The 22983-nt window shown below is 44.1% G+C and overlaps 1 protein-coding gene across 6 annotated transcripts in view; it reads left to right on the top strand.

Moving 5' to 3' along the window:
- KIAA0513 (KIAA0513 ortholog) overlaps window positions 1-22983 on the top strand; it is a 69529-nt gene that overhangs the window by 9974 nt on the left and 36572 nt on the right. For 4 of the 6 annotated variants that reach the window (XM_072731399.1, XM_026004930.2, XM_072731400.1 and 1 more), the window contains one exon: window positions 9115-9205. The exons of the other annotated variants lie outside the window; for them this stretch is intronic. The gene's annotated coding sequence lies outside the window, so the exon portion shown is untranslated. The remainder of the gene's footprint in view (window positions 1-9114; window positions 9206-22983) is intronic. 6 annotated transcript variants of the gene reach the window in all.

The raw sequence follows: 22983 nt of genomic DNA, 5'->3' as shown, positions 1-22983 counted from the left end.
ATTTTCCCGCCAGTTGGGGGTTTGTGCTTTCTTAGGTTGCACCTTGATTGGATTTCAGAGAAGGACTTTGCAGTGGGCACTAGCCATGGCCAGCTCCTCCGACTCTGTGGTGAAGTGTAGGGCAAGGGTGCCAACCTGCAGATGAGCAGGATCTTGCCTCTGAGCTGGCACCGGCGAGGCCACCTGGTGTGGAGGCTGTCGGTACGGTGAGTCAGTGGTAGAGGCTGGCAGACAGCTGTCCGGGACCAGGCTGCTTTAGCCAGGCTGCCACCCAGACCACTGTCACCTAATGCTAATGTTTTCAGATTCGTCTCACTGGAGGGTCCCCTCCCGAAAGCTACACAGGGGCAGCCAAGATCTACAACAGGGAATTAAGCAAAGAAAATAAAAGAATGATTTTGATTGGTTACGCATGAGCACTCCCCTGAGTCTTTTACAGGTTTTCTCATTATTCAGTCTCTCCCTTCCACCTGTCACTTGTTTTTATGTCCATCTTGTTCAGAAATAAGACTGCTTACGCATTTGAAGCACAGGGCAAAAGGCTTTTGTGATCACCTCACAATGAAAAAGTTGACTCATGAGATTTTCCTTTTTCCAGAAAAGAAATGAAGATGACTGAGGATTCACACATAGGCACTCTTAGCGATTACAGATTATCTGCAGCCTCTTGTGTGGTTCTGGGACACATTCCCATGTTGTCCTGCAGTGTGTGTCTTTTGTATGTCTTTTATATGTGTCAGTTAATATGAAGGTGGTTTGTATTAATTGAGAATGTAATGACCAAAGACAGTGAAGAAGTACTCCTGGGTGACATGAATAAATCACAAACCTTAAATGACTTGCTACAGAATTCCAGAGAGTGGAGGATAGTGAATCTCTCTTTACAACAATTAAGTTTGGCTCTTCCAAGGTAAATTGCTTTATGGTGACTCCGAGAGGACATCTTTTAGGACCATCCCCAAGAAAGGTTTAGGATGGAATGAGTCATGCAACATACCTACCTATCTCTCTCTCTCTCTCTCTACTTCATCAAAAAGAAAATAATCGGGTTAAAAGAACATCAAAAGCAACCTGGGAAGATTAAAAAAAAAAAAAAGTCATGAAAATTCAACCAGTAGTAGGAAAAATATGCAAAGGGAGGAGTAAAATCTGGTTGCCAGTAACAACCCCTCCCTTTGACCTGACAGATACTTTACAAAAATCTCAATTGAGCTTCACAATAAACTTGGAGTTTAAACTTGGAGGTGGTGTTATCACTCCCATATCACAGATAAGAGAACTGAGGCTGAGTGAGTGCCCAGAGTCACTTAGGTCCTAGGAGGTGAAGGGAGATAGTCAATATAGCCATCTGGGTTAACCAGATGCAATAGCCTGTCATCAGCCTGTGGAATGGGACGTGGGAAAGAGAGGACAGATGACAGCACATCTAAGGATGAGGACACCAGGGCTTCCCCAGCATCTGCTGGCAGAGCATCCCTCTCTCCCACCTCTTGCCTCCTGGCTAACTCTGCTCAGCTCCCTGGTGCAGCTGCCCCTTCACCACTTCCCCCACCCAAGCTTGAGTCTGCATCTACTCAGATTTGTTTATCTGCCTTTGAGAAATCTAGTAGGAAGTATGATTGCAAAGAGCCTCTTACTCAATTGCTTGGCATTTCCAAATAGCCTAGGTGTCTTCAGCTTTGATGCAAGAGAACAAAGCAATTCTAGGGAAACATGCCCTTAGAGTTTTCCTTGTCCTCCACACGGAAGAGAAGTGCAGTGGTTGTGAAACCCGAGGAGCTGACCCAGTAATTTTGTTTATTGGATGCAATATTTTATACGTGGCATTGTCTGAATTATGGTTACACCTTTTTTTTTTTTTTTTTTAAACAGGGCACAGCTGTTCTCATTAGAGAAGAACACGCTTTAATCCTACTTTTTAGATTGGGGCATCTAGATCTGCACAAGGACTTCATGGGGAGGTTATCTGAGATATGTTTCAGTGGGCAGTGGTACAAAACAGAATTAAAAGCCAAGACAGTTTTAGGCCACAAGAGTAGATATATATATATATATTTTTAATTTATTTATTTATGTATTTATGATAGACAGAGAGAGAGAGAGGCAGAGACACAGGAGGAGAGAGAAGCAGGCTCCATGCCAGGAGCCCGACGTGGGACTTGATCCCGTGACTCCAGGATCGCACCCTGGGCCAAAGGCAGGCGCCAAACCGTTGAGCCACCCAGGGATCCCCAAGAGTAGATATATAGATCTGAATGAGAAAGATGACAGTTCCAATCTACAATTTCATGCTTGGAATATTGTGTTGTTTTCTGGACATCACATTTAAAAAGGACATAGGAAAAAATCAAGAATACTCCTTGGAAATTGCTGCAGTAGTAAGTGAACTACAGCTGGTAAGCCTGAGCATCTGGGGAGCCATGGTCACAAAAGATTCAGGGCTGTCATTTTTTAAACTTGTTTTATAGTGGCCCAAGAACCAAAGGACACAAGTTACATTTAGGAAGTGCGTCTTTTTAGGAGATGAAATTCAATGCATAACTAAAACTTTACAGCTTTAGTTTTTTGTTTTTAAAGATTTTACTTATTCATTTGAGAGAGAGAGAGAGAGCAAGCACAGAAGCAGAGGAAGGGGCAGAGGGAGAGGTAAAAGCAGACTCTTCTGAGCAGGGAGCCTGACACAGGCCTAGATCCCAGGAACCTGGGATCATGACTCAAGCCAAAGGCAGACACTTAACCAATGGATTGAACCCAGGTGCCCAAGAAAGATTTTAGTTTTAAGAACTTAATCATGCCAGAGTAATCTTTTTAAAACTATGGGTTGAATCATACCTCACCTCAGTGGCTTTCTAGTCCTGTGGGAATTGAATTCAAAGTTACTGTGGTCTACTTGGGGTGCTGTGTGAGTGCTAGCTGACTTTGCTTGTTTCTCCAGCTTCACCAATTACCACTCTCACAAAAATCCCACCTTCTTCTTGTGCCTTGAGCACATCCAGTTCACTCTGCCTCAGGGCCTTTGCACTGGCTATTCCTTCTGCCAGATTTTCCCATGCCTGGCTCCCCATGGCTCCCTGCTCTAATGTCCTATCTTTAGAACTTCCTTAGCAATTAAAATAGTTTCTTCCTGGCCCCCAACCTACCCACTTTGTATTACAGTATTTTATTTTCTTCATAACGATAAGAAATGATCTTTGAGAAAGCTTTTATTGTCTGCTGCCCACTTACCACCGCATCAACAGTGCTCCAAATACTGCCTGGCATGTAGTGGGTGCTCAATAAATATTTGTTGAATGAATGATTTTAACGACAGTCAGACCTTTCCAAAGATGAGAGGGATTGCTGCCTTGGTAGAAAACCAAGTTAGTTTTCTTATACTGGAGACAGTCAGACCTAGGCTGACTAGCCAGCCATTGGGGAAGACAATTCAAACACTAGATAGATAGGAAAACCAGATAACTTACTGTACTAATTTCCTGGGACTGTTATAACAAAGTTTCACAAACTGATTGGCTTAAGACAACATCTGTTTATTCTCCCACAGTTTTAGAGACCAGGAGTCCAAAGTCAAGGAGCTGGCAGGGTTGGTTCCTGCTTGGGGGTTCAGAGGGAGAACAGGTTCACACGTCTCACCCAGCCTGTGGTGGGTCCCAGCAATCCTTGTGTTCATTGGCTTGTAGCCTACGTCACTCCAGTCTCTACCTCTATGTTCACATGGCCTTCCTCTCCCTAGATGTGTGTCTCTCTGTTTCTTCTCTTCATATAAGGACACCATCAAATTGGTTGTATTCCATTATGAGTTTATCTTAAGTTAACTAATGACATCTACAAAGACCCTTTTTCTGAATAAGGTCATGCTCATAGGTTCTGGGGGGGTGAGGACTTCAACAAGATCCAGTAACATGTTAAAGGAAAAGTCTGGCAGGAGGTGCTGGGTTCTCTTTAGGGATAATGACATGGATGTAGGTATTTTTACAGAAAGCATTGTGCTCTTTGTAACTTGCAAGGTAAGGGGTGATGCGCATGTGTCAAGGGTGAGGGGGCCGAGGGTCCAAGCAATTGAGTAGCTTGCCCAAGGTCAAGAGGACAAGATGAGTCTCCGCATCTGAGTGCAATGCCTATGCCCCCACCCACCCACCGCCTGCTAGTGGCACAAACCCAGGGTAGGATGTGGGATTTGTCTGATGGCTCTGCAGGAGCCCTGGAGGGATTATTTCCTTCCTTGGCAATTTGCTTTACCCTGTCCTCGTGGTGGAAGCATCCCTCTTTGGCATCCCACAGTGAAATAAATGGTGCAGCTGCGCCTAACACTCCCAGCAGTGGACCTCACATGGCCCCCTCTGACGGGTGCTATAACAGTAGGAGAAGTTGCATTTCCCCTTCTTGAGCTTTCCCACTCAACAAGGGGAAATGCAGAAGGGCTTTTCCACAAGGGGCTTTTCCATAAGGGGCTTTTCCCATTAGGTTTTAAGAGTTCTGGGTTTCGGTGTCTTGGGTTAAGACTCCGAAAGTGCATAGCTGATGTCCCAAGAATGAGCCATCCAGGAATTCATGGGGAAACTTTGTTTTGGGGGCTGGGGCTGTGGGAGTACATGAGAGCAGGGCAGGCTGCCAGTAAAATACCTGAAATGATTTGCACCTTCGCCTTTGAGACCTTTTCATTTCTGGCTCTGTCTCGCACCTTATGAAGGGAGATAATCCCTCCCTTAATGTAATTAATTTTTGGATAAGGTAATACATGCAGATGGTGCAGTATTCTGATGATAAAATGCCCGATGAAGAGTGGTTCCTGCCTCTGGCTCCCAGGGTCACCCATTGCCACCAGTTTCCTCTGTTGCCCTCCAGATCCGATGTCCCCTTCAATGTCCTGGAGTGCCACCTCCCCACATGCACCCTGAGGGCTGTGCTCACATCCCTGCTTTCTGTTCTACCTTCCTGCTGCATGTCAGAACTCCTTCTGTGGGGACCTGATGGGCCCATTTGTTCCCATGTGTTCCCATGCCCACAGGCGTGGCCTGTGTGTGATGGTTGGTGATGACAGTACCTCTGCCAAGACTTTTATATTTGGAGGGGAGATGCTCAGGAGAAATGAGTCTGTGATGTAAAATGAGGGGTTCTGAGGCTGGAGGGTGGAAAAAGTGCTCGTATTCCTGGGGTTCTCAGAGTCTGGTCCCTATAACTTGAGGGCTAGCCCTGACAGGCAGGGGAAGGGTCTTGAGGTGTTGCTGCGACAGGTCATGAGGTCATGCCGGTTGGGTTTACTCTCCCCTACCCAGCAGTGTGCTAAGTGCTCTCTGGGGTTGTCATGTTAACCCTCGTAAGAACACTCCCGGGTAGTACCCAGTTCACAGACAAGGAATCTGCCCACCCTCGTATAGTCGTAAGGGCTATGTTGGTGTGCAGATCCAGACAGCTTGTCTTTCTGTCCCAGGGTCCAGTCCAGGTACCCCTTTGGTCTGAGGTGGTTCTCATCTTTCCTTGTTTTATGGATGGTGTGGTGGTCCCCGTGTAAGACAGCATCTTCACAGCTCTCGAAAGGAAGAACATTTCACACGTGGCCTGTGTGTGATGGTTGGTGCTGTACAACAGAGCAAGAACATTACATAACCCCTGCTTTCATCCTCAGGGATTTTCTGGGCTCATTCCAGAAATGTCCTCTTGCCTCTCTCAGCCCAAGACAAATGACCAAGATTCATTCCACCGTAGGAAGAATCTCCAGCAAATGCTGAAGGAAATGGCAAATTTGGTGGGAGGGAGGAAAAGAAAGGAGAGAAAAGGTTTTTTATTTTTTTTCCTAATTACTGAATCCACTTAGGAAAACACCATATTCCTCAGTGACGTCCTTTGATAAACCAGGTGTGTGTTCTGAGGCTTTTTCCTGGCCTTTGCATCGAAGCCAGGCATGACTCAGAGCAAATGACTCACCCGTGGCAAAAGTGACCAATGAGCTAGGGGGAAAATGAGAATCTAGCAACAGTGGAGCAAACGGCAAGTGGAAAATACCAGAGCAAATGAGCTCAGAGGGCTGCTGTGTGCTGACACTCTTGAGTTAGGGGATTTGGGGGTGGACCCAGGAGGCTGAAATACAAAAATAGGGCCCAATTAAAAGGGATGAAAGCCTCATGAGAGAAGAAAACCAAATTTTGAGTTAATAGTAAAACAGCAAGAATGAAGTAAATGCATTATGTTGAGACCAAAAACAATGGCAAACCAAAAAAGAAAAAAATCAGTTTTTCTTTTTTTTAAAGATTTTATTTATTCATGAGAGACACAGAGACAGAGACATAGGCAGAGGGAGAAGGGGGCTCCCTGTGGGGAGCACTATGTGGGACTCGATCCCAGAACCCTGAGATCACAACCTGAGCCAAAGGCAGATGCTCAACCACTGAGCCACCCAGGCACCCCCAAAACCCCAGTTTTAAACACTTAGTGTGGTGGTCCAAGGAGAGTGGAAACTGGTTAACAGAGGGAAGCTAGTTTAACACTCTCCCTACTGTGAGGAGGCAGGTTAGCTAAACTTCATTAAGCAGCTGGATGGCTCTTGAGAATCCCAATGCTCGATTTGGATAATAAAAAAAATACATCAGGGGCGCCTGGGTGGCTCAGTGTGTTACGTAGCTGATTCTTGGTTTCTTTTTTTTTTTTTTTTTAATAATTTTTATTGGTGTTCAATTTACCAACATACAGAAAAACACCCAGTGCTCATCCCGTCAAGTGTCCCCCTCAGTGCCCGTCACCCATTCTCCCCCACCCCCCGCCCTCCTCCCCTTCCACCACCCCTAGTTCATTTCCAACTCAGGTCGTGATCTCAGGGTCAGGAGATCGAGCTCCATGTCAGGCTCTATGCTCAGCAGGGGAATCTGCTGAAGATTTTCTCTTTTCCTCTCCCTCCCTCCTCCTTGTGTCCTCTCTCTCTCTCTCTCTCTCTCTCTCTCAAATTGGGGGAGGGGCAGAGGGAAAGGGGGGGGGGAGCAGATTCCCTGCTCAGCACAGAGCCAGATGTAGGGCTTGACTCCACAGCCCTTGAAATCACAGCCTGCGTAGAAACCAAGAATCACCTGCTCAACCCACTGAGCCACCTGGGCGCCCTTCCTGTCCTCTTCTAAGTAACCCTGCCAGCTGATCCAGAGTGGCCAAAAGCATGAGAGGTCCCACGAGGTTGATGCCTCCTGCCTGGTGGTCCTGCTTCTATTCTTGCTTGAATGTGAGTCCTCGCTCCACGCAATCACCAGCATGTAGCATCTTTGTAAAACATTAATCAGATCATGGTGTCCCCTTGATGCAAACTCTCCAGTGCCCTCCCATTGCTCCTGGGATGAAATCCTAACCCCTCAGCTTGGCCTCCAAGCCAAGCCCCTGCTTTGTGTCTGGCCGGAAGCCCTGCCATCCTCAGCTCCTTCCCTCCCTCCCTGTGTCTCCCTGACAGGAGCTGCACTGCCTCACTGTTGCTTTAATGGACTAGGTTCATTCCCACTGCAGAGTTGTGAATTTGCCATTTCCTCAGGCTGGGATGCTGGTCCTCCAGATGGTAGAGTGACCCTCCCTGGCCTCTCAAGCTGAAGGAGCTCCCCACCTCCATCTGGTTTTTCTGGCCCAGCACTGCCCAATAGAAATATGGGGTGAGCCACATGCATTATATTAAGTTTCTAGCAGCCACACTAAACAAGTAAAGAGAACAGGCAAAATTAATTTTTATAATGGATTTTATTTCATCTAGTATATCCAAAATATCATTTCCACATCTAATCAATAGAGAAATTATTGAGACATTTTACATTCTCGTTTTGTACTAGGTCTGGAATCTGGTGTGGTCAGCACAGCTCAATTTAAAAGAGCCACATTTCATGGGCTTAATAGCCACGTGTGGCAAGTGGCTACTACATGGACAGTACAGCTCTAATCTATTCGTGCTTTATTTTATACACAGCACTTAATGATGAACTGTAATGATTCCTTTTTTATCTCTTTGTTCTCCAGCTTAGAACATAAGCACCCTGAGGGCTAGGCTTTTGTTTGTCTTATTCATCTGCAACATTGCCTGGCACACTGTAAATGCACAATATTTGTTGAATGATGAGCTAACCTATGACAGAAGGAAGGAGACACACTACATCTTCTTAGCATTCCAGAGACAACTAAGTAGCCAGTGCTATTTGGAGCCTGCTTTAATCGGGGGAATTCCACACACAAGGTTTCCTGTAACCAAAAATGTTAACTGTTTCATATAGAGACTTATACATTGTCTGCATTCTCTCCTGATCACTTTTTATTGGGTTGGTTTTGGGGATACAATGATAACCAAAGAGAGAAGTGCTAATGACTAGGAAGCAGTTAACAGGATGGAGAATCTCTGGCATTGTTTGCTGCTGGGGAAAGCATCTAGAGACATTTTTGATTGTCATGACTTGGGGGTGCTTCTGGCATCCCAGAGATGCTGCCCGTTATCTTGTGGTGCACACACAGGACAGCCCTCACTGCAAAGAATGACTCAGCCCCAAAGCTGATAGTGCTCCGGTAGATCAGTCCTGCTGTAGATCAACCTTGCTGTGGATCAGCGTGGCTCCAGCATTTGTTGCATTTCTGAGTCACTTCTGATAATGTCAGGAAGGCTATTAGTCTCTGGAAACTGGACAGGTTCTGTGCAGACTCCATCTTTTCATTCCCTTCTCTCTCTCAGGTTAACCCTGCCCCTACTAATCGGTTCTTTTCCTAAAAGGATAGACCGAATAAAACTGCCTTCAGCTAAAGCATTTGAGAGGAAAGAAAATTAGCTTCGCTTTTAAACTGGGAGTTAAAATTATGCAGGGAAGACATCTGGAAGAGTCTGTGTCCTCAAAACCACAGATCAATACACTTGAAGGGCCCCCCTGAAAGCTATTTAGTTACCTTCTGAGCAGAGCAGCAGCTGAAACTGATTTCTTTTCAGTTACATGCAAGGAAACATCTGCCAAGCAGGCTTTTAAAAAATATTTATTTACACTCCAAAGCGGGGTTGGGGCACAGAATTATGTGCATCTTAGTTTTTGTTTAGCACCGCCCCCCCCCAAAATAAGAGAATTCAGCTCCCATATTATTGGGGGTAGAAAAACAATTGATTGTGTATGTTTCACTTTTCAGGTTCTGGGGAATACAGTTGACTCTGGAACTACAGGTTCAACGAGTTTGAACTGCCCGGGCCGCTCATATGCAAATAATAAAGTACAGTGTTGTAAGTGCATTTCTTTTATGATTTCTAAATAGTGTTTTCTTTCACTTGGTTTATTGTGAGAATAGAGTATGTAATGTATAAGACACATGTTAATAGACTTTACATCATCAGGAAGGCTTCTGGTCAGCAGTAGGTTATCCGGAGTTAAGTACTTTGGGAGTCAGAAATTATATGTAGATTTTCAGCTGCTTGGGGGGTCACCCTCCCATTGAGGTTCTAGAGTCAGCTGTATTTGCAAATACAAACTAAAGTTCTACCACACTTGGGGATCTTTGTTATCCTTCTCGAGTCTTCCAGTGACATCTGAATGCATCTGCCTTAGGTGTGTGTCGGGCGTAGCTACTGCCTGCCGCTTCATGGTGTTCTGTCTGTTGGGAGCATCTTCCCTAGTCTGACCAGGAGGCTTCTGCTAGATTCAACCTGAAGAATGCAGCTTTTTAAAAAGATTTTATTTATTCATTTGATAGAGAAAGAGCACAAGCAGGGGGAGCAGCAGGCAGAGGGAGAGGGAGAAGGAGACTCCCTGCTGAGCAGGGAGCCCGATGCAGGGCTGGATCCCAGGACTCTGGGATCATGACTGGAGCCGAAGGCAGATGCTTCACCGACTGAGCCACCCAGATGCCCCCTGAAAAATGCAGTCTTTAATGTCTCCCAGGCAGAATGGAGTGCCCCTACTTCTGGGCTCCCACTGACATCTGTATCCTGGAATTAATAGCACTTGGGATGTCTCTGGGATCCTTTCTTTATCTCTGTCCCTCCCTCGATCATGTTGGGGAAAGGAAGGCATGGTATCTGTTGTTCTTTGTGCCCCCAGGACTTATCACAGTTTCCACTACGTGGTAGGGGCTTAATACATATTTGTCAAATGAATGACCTGAAGTCTACAAAATTACACCTGTTACTTGTCCACATTGGCACTGCCTCCATCAGAGGAGAAAAGAGAAGCAGCAGCCATGTTCTTTGGCCTTGGGTGGTGACATCCCGGATGTGACACTGAGCAGAGGGATGGCAAACCAACCCAGGGACAGGAGTGACCCTTCTCTCTGGTTCTCTTGTACCCATTTGATGAGCAGAAAGAGTGGGCTCTGGATGCTGCTGGGTATGAACCACTGTGTGACTCTGTTGCCTTGACGTCACCCTGTCACTTCACTGCCCTGGGTCTTAGTTGTTTACCTTAAAACTCCCATCCATGAGTCCATGCCTTTCCCCCTGAGCTTCCCTGCCCTGCCTCTTTCTTATCTGTCTGCCAACCTTCCACTGTCTTCTGGAAATCTCAAGTCTCATCCAACTCGAACATCATGGGATTTTATCTGAGTTAAACAAGGTCTGGAATCATGTAGGGCATAACTGTTTTGTTCCTGTTCCTTTGCAAGCAGTTCCTTTATTAGTGTTATTTTTCGATCATTCAGGTTTTTTTTTCCTTTAGGCATTGAATAACTTCTGCAAAAACCTAGCATTTGCGAGTGATCAATGCTGAGCTCTTCTTGTTGGCCAATCTCTACTGAAATAGGAATCAGGCGCCTGGGTGACTCAGTTGGTTAAGCATCAGCCTTCAATTCAGGTCATGATCTCAGGGTCCTGTGTCAGGCTCCTGCTCTAGGGGAGCCTGCTTCTCCCTCTTCCACTACCCCTCCTCCTGCTAGTACTCTCAATCTGTCTCAAATAATGAATAAAATCTTAAAAAAAGGAATTAAGAAACCTCATTAAATGCTGCAGAATAGATATCTAAATCAGACGTTGTCTGCATCATTCCCAACCAGGAAGACTCCTGGGTTGCATCTTCTCCCCTAGACGTGAGTAAGAGAGGGTTAATCCACAGTTTGGAAGCTCCTTATCCATACCCCAAATTAGCAGTTACCTGCTTACATTACAGCAAGGCTGTGACGTCTGGCTCTGCTTGGGTTTATCTAGACTCTTTGATTTTGGCTCTCTGGCTTTAGACAGCTGTTTAACTTTTCTAAGCCTTGAAGTTTTTTCAGCCATAAAATGGGGATTCTAATAGACCTAGCCCACATGTTATGGGAGTGTTAAATCAGGTTATCCATACAGAGCATTAGCTCAGTGCCCAGTGTGTAGTGAGCATTACGAGTGTTGGTGGTAATCCTTCTTTAACTATTAGAAAGCATTAAATAGTAGTAACAGTTAACATTATGCAAAGAGAACACCCCAAAGCATCTTGACTTTCTCACAGCGTTGCATTAACCGAAGCAGCATCAGGAAGCAGCGGCTCTGACCTTCTGGAGAGCATGTAACACCAGGAGCGTAGCAGCGCACTCAGGTGTGGCAGGACAACCCATGCATGCACCGGAGAAGGAGGAGCAGCAACTGTTTTTGAGAAAATATCTGAAAATGCCGTCCTTTGATTCAAATACGAACTTTTAAGGGGAGAAAGATTTTAGAAAAATGTGATTGTATTTAGCTTCTAGAATGGGTGGTATAAAAATCTTTAAAATGTTTGCTCAATAAAGGAACAGCAGTTGGGAAATGGGGCAGATCACTCCAGGAAGGAAAGGAAACAAAGCAGGCCATGGGGGCGGTGGCGGCTTGGAAGTCCTGGCTCATTCGCAGTCCCAGCAGAGGAACCAGGGCCATCGTCCCTTGATTCTCCTGATCCTTGGTATGTGATTGTCCCCAGCACAAGCCCTCAGAGACAGAGGCAGGCTGATGACTGGCAGAGATTTGAGTCAGGCTATGGCTGACCAAGGAGAGTGTGACCCCCGCCCCTGTGGCCACATTGCCTCCAAAGACCAGGGTGTTGCCCTGCACAGCTCACAGGCCATTCTCTGTTCTCTTTGCTTGGGTGGTTCTGCTGCAAGCCCATTGTGGCGACTTCTGATTGTCCCACATGGACCTTTGTGCCTTTAGGAGACCATAGGAGTTTTTCATCTCTGTTTCCTTAAAACCACAATGGCTCGGGAGGAAGGAGGCCCTGGTTACAGAAGGCTTGTGTTTTTCCATCAAGGTCACTTGCTGGGCAATCCGGGTGGCTCAGCGGTTTAGTGCCACCTTCAGCCCAGGGCCTGATCCTGGGGACCTGGGATCGAGTCCCACGTTGGGCTCCCTGCATGGAGCCTGCTTCTCTCTCTGCCTGTGTCTCTGCCTCTGTGTGTGTGTGTGTGTGTGTGTGTATGTGTGTGTGTGTCATGAATAAATAAATAAAATCTTAAAAAAAAAAAAAGGTCACTTGGTGAGTTCTCTGCCGGTCAGTGCCTTTGTCCAGTCAGTACAGAAGAGGTGGGATCCTAGTGTGGGTTTGAAGGAAGGAGGCGACCCGGTGTCCCGAGTGCGTGCCATGGCTGCAGGCCCCCAGGAAGAGGAGATGGTGGACTCCTGCATCACCCAGGTCACAAGCTTTCAGGGCCAACACTCAGAAACCAGGCCCTGAAAGGGGGAGCTTTGCCTACATTTACTTTATGGTGATGCATTTACTTAATTGTGATGCATTTACTTTATTGTGATCGAGCTCTTCTGGAGACAGTTTGTCCCTTCACTACTACCAGGTCACGAGGGAAGGTTCTCCATTCCTAGTTGTTTAAATGGTAAGAGTCAAAAAAAAAAGTCAAAAAAAAAATGGTAAGAGTCAGATGTACCTCTGGACACATCTGTGAAGGACAAGGGGACAGGACCACCACACAGCTGGTCTCAGCTGTTAAGGGCTGTCGGTGAGCACTGTTCTTTGGGAAGAGAGTCCTTAGATGTCATGCTTAAGCAGATGCCCTGTGCACTTGTTTTAAGAATGTAACAGAGGGAGTTCTGAAGCTGGGTTCCATTTTAAGGATTCAATGATCCTAAGTCATTGTCACCTCAGATAAAGTGTCCAGGTTCTGCCCCGTATATGGGAACCTGCGCTCCAGCCTGTTCAGGCCACATGGTCAATTGTCACCTTCTCAGACCAGCAGTCAGCTCAAGGCTCTATGAGGGCTCTATTGAGCCCCTTCGGCATGTGCAATCTTGATCCTTACATCAACTTGGGCTTTCTGTACTCCTCTTGTTAGGAGTACAGGGCTGTGCTCCTAACGAGTGAGGCCCATCCTCCAGGGGCATCCAGTTAGGGAGGCATCCAAAAGGAAATGTTGGAGGGTGCTCGGTAGCCCTCAGGATGTGAGCCAGCCCATTGCATTTGACACTGCCGTGTTATAGCTTCTCAGATGCCCAGAGTTGCTTTTTCACTTCACTTTAGTCTTTGGCTCTCTGAGCTTCATATAGAGAATCTGGCAGGACTCATATCTGTGGGTTTTCTTCATTAAGTATTTCTAGCCATGTGTCTCTTTCCACCATGCAGTCACACCTGCTATGTGTGGCCATTCTAACAGGGTCTTCCCTGTTTAGTTTTAAAACAAAACTGACTTAATCCAGAGTACTTTCTCTGTGCATGACTCTTTCCTCCATGTAGATAAAGGAGGGGAAAAAATCACAGAAAAATCAGAGTCTCCTATATTTTAGAAGTCTCCACTTTCTGCCTCCTTTCCCACGAATGTGATGCTCCACTCTGCCTAACAAGAATTAGGAGAGTTTACCCACTAGCGGCTCTTCTCTGCAGTAATCACTTCTGGTCGCTCTCTGTCTACTGGATCCTCGATTGTTTGTTGCTTCCCTTGCACAGCAGAGAGAGAATTCCTTTCCCAAGAGAGTGGGGATTGGCGCATAAACTGCAGAGGAAGGACAGCCTCTCTGTGGCCAGCACCATCCTTGAGATCAGCTGGTAGGAGAGAGGAGATGGCTGACTCGGTTGTTCCACATTCTCCAGGGACCTACAACGTTCAGAACATGCTGGTTAGGAATGGTATGTAGCTCCAAACGGACACCTGGGAGAGATGTGGATAGAGAAACCAAGAAATCTAGTAGACACAGCAGGCTGGATGATGGGCCAACAGCAGCCAAGCAGCCGAAGAGTTGGGTCTCTAGGGCCCGACTTTTTATAAGAAAAGGAAACTACCACTTACTTAGCCCCTACCATGTTCTGAGAACTTGGCTGGCTGTTTCTACCTCTTTTTTTTCTTTTTTCTTTTTAATTACATATGGTAAAATTGACCTTTTCTTGGAGTGTATTTTTATGAGTTTTAAAATGTATAGATTCATTAAAAAAATACAGATATGGATTCATGTAACCAGTGTTGCAATTAAGAAACAAAATATTTGGGGCACCTGGGTGGCTCAGTGGTTGAGCATCTGCCTTCAGCTCAGGTCATGATCCCAGGGTGCTGAGATCGAGGATGCATCTTGCATCCCTATGGGGATGTCTGTGCCTATGTCTGTGCTTCTGTGTCTCTTATGAATAAACAAATAATCTGCGGTGGGGAAGTCTGATAAACATGTCCTCAGCCAGTGATCAAGGTCACCAGTAAGAAGTCCTGTTGATGGCATATGCCTCTGATATGAAATGATGACAGTGGCACTTTACCTCTGGACTTCCTCCCCAAAACCCATACCCTGAGACTAGCCATGAGAAAAATATCAGGCAAATCCCAGTTGAGGAACATTCTATGAAATACCCAACACCTACTCCTCAGAATCGTCAAGGTCATCAAAACCAGGGAGAGTCTGAGAATCTGTCAGAGCTGAGAAGAGACTCAGGAGACACGGTGACTAACCCAACATCCTGGAACAGAGGGGACATGAGGGAAGAGCCAAGGAAATAGGAATGAAGTATAGACATTAGTTACTAAGAATAGATTGATACCGGTTCATGAATAGTGACAAATATGCCTTCTTCGTATAAAATGTTAACAGTAGGGGAAATGATGTGGATCATGTGGGAATTCTCTACTATCTTTGTAACTTTTTGTTTATTTCTGTATATTTAAAACTACTCAAAATGGAAAAGTTCATTTAAAAAAAAAAAACACAAACACCTGCCAAACCTTGTTGCATTCCTACTGGCAACATATAAAGAGTTCCAGTTGCTCAGCATCATTGTCAGTGCTTGGTACTATCAATATTTTTTATTTTAGCCTTTTTAACAGATGTGTAATTGTATCTTGCCATAGCCTCAGCTCACCTTTTCCCGTTCTCACCTTTCCCCATTGACTGTTGATGCTGACCCCTTTTCACATGCTAACCATCCCCGTGGTCTTTGTGCTGGGTCTGTCTTCCATCCCTTTGTTAGAAAGCTGTTCTAGGGATTTTTTAGAAAAAGATTCCTTGGGAGGCATCTGGCTGGCACAGTCAGAGAAGCATGTGACTCATGATCTTGAGGTCATGAGTTCAAGCCCCACGTTGGGTGTAGAGGTTACTTAAATATTTAAAAAACATATTCCATAGGAATTTCTGCTTAGTATGTCATCTCTGATTAGACAGGACTATTTTCTTCTTCCCAATATATTTGTCAGTGCCTTTTGGTATCTTTCCCTGGCTTTACTGCACTAGATAAGACTTCTCTGTTGTACTGTGTTAATAGGAGTGGTGAGAGCTGATATCTTTGCCTTGTTCCCAATGTTCCAGGGAAAGCATTCAGTCTTTCACCATTGCATATGTCAGATACAGAGTTTTCATACATGCTCTTCATCAAGTTGAGGAAGTTCCCTACTATTCCTGTTTGCTGAGAACTTTTATCATTGTTTGATTTTTGCATTATACTCCCAGGATAAACTCTACTTGGTCACAATGTATTATTCTTTTTACATGTTGCTGTAGTTGATTTGCTGATGTTTAACATGTTCGCATCTATGTCCATGGAGGATACCGGCATATCATTTTCTTGCACTGTATTATCTTTGTTTGGTTTGGTAGAGTAATACTGGCCTCATAAAATGAATTGGAAAATGTTACCTCCTGTTCATTTTCAAGAAGAGATTGTGTAGAATTGGTGTTGTTTATTTAAATACTTGGTAGAATTTGCCAGTGAAACCATCTGGACCTGGAGATTTCCTTTTTGGAAAGTTCTAAACTATCAATTTCCTCAATAGTTATGGGACTATTTGGGTTATCCATTTCATCTTGAATAAGTTTAGGTAGTTTGTGATTTTTAAGGAACTAGATTAACCCATCTTATATAGCTTATTGGCTTTATGCATGCCCTTATCCACTCATTCATTCATTCATTCATTCTTAGGGAGGGAGAGAGGCAGATGAGGAGGGGCAGAAGGAGAGGGTGAGAGAGAATTTCAAGCAGGCTCCGTGCTCAGTAGGGCTTGATTTCACGACCCTGAGACCATGACCTGATCCAAGATCAAGAGTCAGATGTTTAACCAACTGAGCCACCCAGGAGCCCCTCTTACCATCCTTTTAATGTCTACAGGATCTCTAGTGATACCCCCTCATTAATTCTTGATATTGTGATTTGTGTCTTCTCTCTTCGTTGATTTGGCTAGAGGGTTATCAAGTTGAATAATATTCTCTAAGAAGACATTTTTTCGTTGTATTGGTTTATTGTTTCTCTTTTTCAAGTTCATTGATATTTGCTCTTTACTATTTCCTTTCTTCTACCTTTTGGCATTATTTTAATCTTTTTCTAGTTTTTTTTTTCTAGTTTTTAAGATGTATTTATTTGAGAGAGAAAGAGCTAAGAGGGGGGAGGAAGGGGAGAGGGAGAGAGAAACTCAAGAAAACTCTTCCCTGAATGCAGAGCCCAACTCTGGGCTCAGTCCCATGACCCTGAGATCAGACCTGAGCCAAAACCAAGAGTCATATGCCCAACCAACTTTGCTATTCAGCCACCCCATTTCTAGTTTTTAAGGTAGAAGCTTAAATTATCAATTTGGGACTTTTGTCCTTATCTAAACTAAGTATTTCATGCTATAAATGTCTTTTAAAGCACTGGCTTACCTACATTTCATAGGCTTTAATTTGTTGTATTTTCACTTTCAGTTAATTGAATCCATTTTCTCCTGTTTCTTGAGACTTCCTTTTTGACCAGTGGGTTGTGTAGAAGTGTGCTGTTTAATTTCTGAGTGTTTGAAGATTTTCCTGCGATGCTTCTGTTAACTTCTAGTCTAATTCCATTATGGTCAGAGAACATACTTTGTGTGGCTTCGGTTGTTTTAGATTTGCTAAGGTTTGGGATCCCTGGGTGGCTCAGTGGTATGGTGCCTGCCTTCGGCCCAGGGTGTGATCCTGGAGTCCCGGTATTGAGTCTCACATCAGGCTCCCTGCATGGAGCCTGCTTCTCCTCCCTCTGCTTGTGTCTCTGCCTCTCTCTCTCTCTCTTTCTCTGTGTCTCTCATGAATAAATAAATAAAATCATAAATAAAATCTTTAAAAAATATATTTGCTAAGGTTTGTTTTATAAGCCATGAGGTGGACTGTCTTGGGGGAATATTCACTTGGAAAGAATGTTCATTCTGCTATTGTTTGGTGGCATGTTCTATAAATGTCATTGAGATCCAGTTGGTTGATATTACTGATCCCTCTTCTGTATCCCTGCTGATTTTCTGTCTGCTACTTCCATAGATAAGTAAGAGACGAATCCTAACGCCTACAGCTGTAATTGTGGCTTTGTCTCTTTCTTCTTTCAGTTTTGTCAGTTTTTGTTTCATATATTTTGAAACTCTGGTGTTAGCCACATGAATATTTAGGATTGTTAAACCTTCTCGGTGACAGACACTTTTATCATTATGTAGTGTTCTCTTTTATTCCCAGTAGTTCTCTTAGCTCCAACCTAGACTTTGTCACTAACATAGCTTTTCTGGCTTTCTTTTGATTAGTGTTTGCATATTTTTCATCTCTTCTATTGTTAATCTATTAATACAATCACATTTGAAGTGAATTTCTTGAAGGTAGTATATAGCTAGGTCATGTCTTAGCCATTCTGATCATCTCTGTCATTTAATTGGTGCATATATGCAGCTTACACCTGATACAATTATTAATAAGTTTGGAATTAGGTCTACTATTCTATTGTTTGTTTTCTTGGTTCCATGGAGTCTTCACTCCTCTGTGTTCCTTTTCTTATATTCTTCAGGATTATCTGAATGTCTTAGCATTCCATTTTGTCTATTGAATTTTTTTACTTTATGTGTACAGTTGGCCCTTGAACAACATGGAGGTTAGGGATGCCAATCCCCTTCACAGTTGAAAACTCACATAATAACTTTTGACTCCAAAAACTTAATAGTATACGGTTGATGCAAAGCTTTACTGATGACATAAATAGCTGATTAATACCTTTTATATGTATTATATATTATATTTATATTATAATAAAGCTAGAGAAAATAAAATATTAAGAAAATCATTAGGAAAAGTAAAGACATTACAGTACTTCTTGTATTTATTGAAAAAAAATCAGCTTATGAGTGAATTCAGGTTGTTCACACTCGTGTTGTTCAAGGGTTAACTGTAGCTGTTTTTTTGTTTGTTTGCTTTGGGTTTTTCAGTGTTTTCTCTAGTAATTCTGATATACACACTAAAATTTCAATCCACTTAGAATCACTATTTGAAGACTGGGTGGAAAGTAGAAACCTTACTACCATGTAGGTCCCTTTATTCTTTCTCCTTTATTTTGTAGTGTTAATATGTATACCTCTATTTACGTTGAAAAGCTCATCAGCCAGTATTGTGATTTTTGCTTTTGACTGTCCAACATATTTTGAAGAACTCAAGAGGAGAATAGTCTCTTATATTTACTCAGACTTTCTCCTTTTCTTTTGCACTTTACTCCTGATGTTCCATTTCCTTCTCGTATTATTTACCTTCTGTCTAAAGAAGTTTCTTTATAACTTCCTACTAAGCAGGTCTGCTGGCAAGCAAACGTTTTCACTTTGCCTTCATTCCAGAAGCTTTTTTTTTTTTTTTTTTTTGGTGGAGGTAGAATTCTAGACTGGCAGTTCTTTTCTTTCAGCACCTAAGAAGTGATGTTTCACCTCCTTCTGGCTGTCCCAGTTTCTGTTGAGAAATCTACAACCAAACCCTTCTTCCCCCATGAGTAATGCATTCCATTTCTCTGGTTCCTTTCAAGATGTGTTCTCTGTCTTGAGTGTTCATCAGTTGTATTATGATGGCCATGGCTGTGGATTTCTTTGGATTTAATCTTTTTTTTGTGTGTTAATGTTGCTGCTCAAGTCAGAAGACTTATGTCCTTTGCCAGATTTGGAGAGTTTCAGTCATTATTGCCTCAATTTTTTAATTTATTATTATTTTTTTTTGGTACTGCCTTCTTTCTTGCCTTCTGGGACTGTAATGACACAAATGTTACCTCTGTTAGTAAATTGTCCCACAAGTCCTCAGGGCTTTGTTCATTTTTTTAATATAATTTTTCTTATTCACATTACATCATTTTCATTGATCTGTTATTGCATTCACTGACTCTTACCTTTGTCATATTAATTCTGCTACTGAGTCTATCTGGTGGCTTTTAATCTTCCAGTTACTGTATTTTTCTTAGTTTTGGAATTTCCATTTAACCTTTTTTTATATTTTCAGTTTCTTTGCTGAAACCTTTTAACATTCCCTTCATTCCAAAAACTCCTTACTTTGGAGCATTTTTTAAAAATAATAACTGCTTTGAAGTCTTAGCTAATTTCAATAATTGTGTCACCTTGGCATTGGCATCTTTTGATTATCTTTTTCCCTGTGAGTTGAGAGTTTTCCTGGTTCTTCGTATGTTGAATAATTTTGGATTGGTCCTGAATATTTGGATATTACATAATGAGACCCTGGCCCTTGTTTAAATTCCACAGAGAATGTTGCTGTCTCTGTTTTAGCAGGCACTCAGATTCTGAGTCCCTACTTGCCTTCGTGGGCTTCAGTATCAGTTGTGTTTTCAGTACCTTCATAGTACTCTTTAGATCTGCCCCACTGGCCATGGGGTGACCCATGGTCTCTCCTGAACCTCAGCACTCAATATCTAGGATATGCTGTTGAGGATTATATATATATATAAAGCACCAAGCCTATATATATATGCGCAGCTCTAGGGTGAGCACAGGACCTCATAAACAGTTTTATGGGGTTGTTCCCCTGAGCTCCTCCCTCTTCACAGTCCAGCTTCAGGGACCTCCTCCTCCCCTTAGGTCCTTCAGCCAAAATGCAGGGGTGCTACTTCTCTTCTGCTACACTCTCCTTACAACTTAGCTCACCTCTGTGACTAAAAAGAGGAGAATCAAGAGAACAATCCAGTAGGATTGTCAGCCTCTTCAGAATACAGCTCCTCCCTTGGGAACGGAAGGTTCCCTCTTCTGTGGCTATTGTCACTGCTACTGCAGAGCTGCTGGGGGGCGGGGGGGGGGGGTGCGGCTAGGTGCAAGAGAGCCAAGACAGAGGCATGAAGAGAGGAAAAACTCTGAGATTTGGCTGTTTCTGAGAATCAGGGACCCTGTTCCTGCTCCTGAAGCAGGATGAGATGGCTGTCTCTGGATCTCTGCTGTCTGCAGGGAGGCCCCCTTTTAGGTGTCAGGTTGTAGTTAGTCCAGGCGGGGGTCCTGTCATAGGCAGATGGCAGACTCACCGCCACTTTGGTGGTGTCTTAAATTCTGTTGTCTTCCCTCATCTACCTGCTACTGTTTCCTTTTCAGGGATGTCAAATAGCTGCTCAGGTCACTCTGCCCGGGTTTTATAGCCACATTCAGTGGGTGAGGCTGGGTGGGGTGTACTCACCCCCATCTCATTCAGAACCACCAGGAAGCCAGAAGGCATGTGTTGTAGAGGCATTCAACAAAGAAATCTGGTTTAAACAAAGGAATGAGGAAATAGGGATGTAACTGGGGCAGGAAAATTGTGGTTTGTGTGGAAAAATAAAGGTCGAAGGAGTAGGTAGTTGGTAACAGAAGCAGCTGATAGGCAGGGTCCCATAAAGGACTCACGGGGCACCTCCCCTGAGATTTCCTCACCCCCAGCCTCATTCAGCTGCCCTTACAGAGACAGATGGGTTCTCGGCACCCACTTAGGCTACTGGGTTCAAGTGATTGTTTGGTTTGACTGTAAATAAATGAGCTTTATTCCTCCTCGACACTGAGTGCTAGGGAAGGGACCCATGGAGAAGCAAAGGAAGACTTCTCTGTGAGTGAGGAGTCTGTACTCTGGGATTCCCACTGTCTATGCCCAGGCTGTCCTCTGTGTTCAGCCCCATGCTGCAGAATCTGATCTGCTCTTGATTGCAAGCATAACTCTTGCTTTGCTAAGACTTTCTGAATGAGTGGCCTATTGATACCAGTAACTATCTCACTGAATTTCCGCCTGCACACACTGACACAGATGAAAGCAAAGACTGTCTGTAAATTGTAGAGCAGAACTTTTGAAGTGGCCTCTTTCTCACATCTCTGATGTTGATCTGATCTTCAGAGTTTCCATTTCCCTCTTGGCCCGTGCCCTGAACGTTCTTCAAGTGTCTAATATTAATGCCACTCAGAATGTGTATGTTAACCTTTTTTTTTTGTTGCTTTATTCGCTCATTTGATGTTGGTAGCAACGGCGTAGGGTGGACAGGATAGCTGTGGCATTGTCCTGCATTGTTTTTTCATAGTTGTCATCACAGAATAATATAAGTCTTGGTTTTTCCATTTTCATTTCATGTAATGTGAGCATTTTCACGATGCTATGTTGTCATCATGGTCCTCCGTGACACTTGGACGAAGCGCCGGAATCAATGTAGCAGAATTTACCAAGTTCTTCTCATTGAGCATTTAGGCTACTGCTACTTCTTTTGCTGTTTTAAATTGTGCTGTGTGGAGGTTCCCTGGCCATCTCTTGGGTCATTTCCTTAGCATAAATTAAATAGACTTTTAAGGTATTGTCAAACATGTTTCAACATTAAAGAGGATTTCAAAAGATCGCAAATGACCTATAGAAGCAACCAGCATAACACATTAACACATTTCAGATTTCTCCATGTTGAAGAGCAGGTTTGAGGTGTGCCAAGAGATCTAGCCAGAGGGAGGCGGGTGGTGTGTATAGGGAAGTGAAGAAAGCATTAACAAAAGCATAGGGTGTGTGTGTGTGTGTGTGTGTGTGAGAGAGAGAGAGAGAGAGAGAGAGAGAGAGAGAGAGAAACAGAGGGTGGAAGAGAGAAAGCAAGAGAGAGCAAGGAAACCAGCCAGATGAAGTTGTGTCTTGAAGAGGCCAACAACGGAATGCTTGTGCCAGGTTGCTCTTGAATAGTGGCAGTATCCCCTCTGCATGTGGCCACTGGAGAGCTGTGTGGGCAGCCTTGACCAGCTCCAGATTGCAGAGCACCTTGACTGTGAGCCAGAGGTGACCTGGCCGGCCAGGTGAACCACGTCCAGGAAGATCTGCCCAGAGCCTTCTCTTCCAGAGACACAGATGTCCAGTGTGCACACTTCTTCACCGGGGCCAATGGAGCAAAGCACCAAGCCCAAAGAAAATGCATGTCTGTTCAGTTCTGTCCTTCCCCACCAACTGCTCCCCTCCCCGCTGCCCCAGCTTCATTGGAAAGGGACCAAGTGTGGAGCCCAGCCCAATCCAGTGATTAAGTGTGGCTATCTCCATACCAGGGTTGGGAGCAGTACGAATTTATTTTGTCAAATTACCCGAAGGGATGGAAGGCCAAGTCAGTCTATATCCAAATTGAATCCAGCTGTCACCAAATTGTTAGCTGTATTCTTCTTTTATTAAAGAAATATAGCTGCTCACCAAGGGAGGGATGCGCTTTGCAGTAATTTCTAACATTTGCTTATAGTGGAACCAACTCAATAAATCAATAGTGAAAATTAAGAGGAAACACCTGTATCCAGATTCCTCCTTGTTGCCTTAAACTGGAGGGCTCACAAGTTCATGAAGAGGTTGCCTAGGATGAGTGAAACATTAGCAAAGTGCAAAATGTACATCCAGATGCTTGTGTGAGGTGACTTTTGAGTTGAGACTCAGGATGACTTTTGAAGAACTAA

The sequence above is a fragment of the Vulpes vulpes genome, chromosome 12, assembly GCF_048418805.1.
Source record: "Vulpes vulpes isolate BD-2025 chromosome 12, VulVul3, whole genome shotgun sequence".
Lineage (NCBI taxonomy): Eukaryota > Metazoa > Chordata > Mammalia > Carnivora > Canidae > Vulpes > Vulpes vulpes.
The sequence above is the reverse complement of the archived record's forward strand: the minus strand, read 5'-3'. Positions and strand labels throughout refer to the sequence as shown.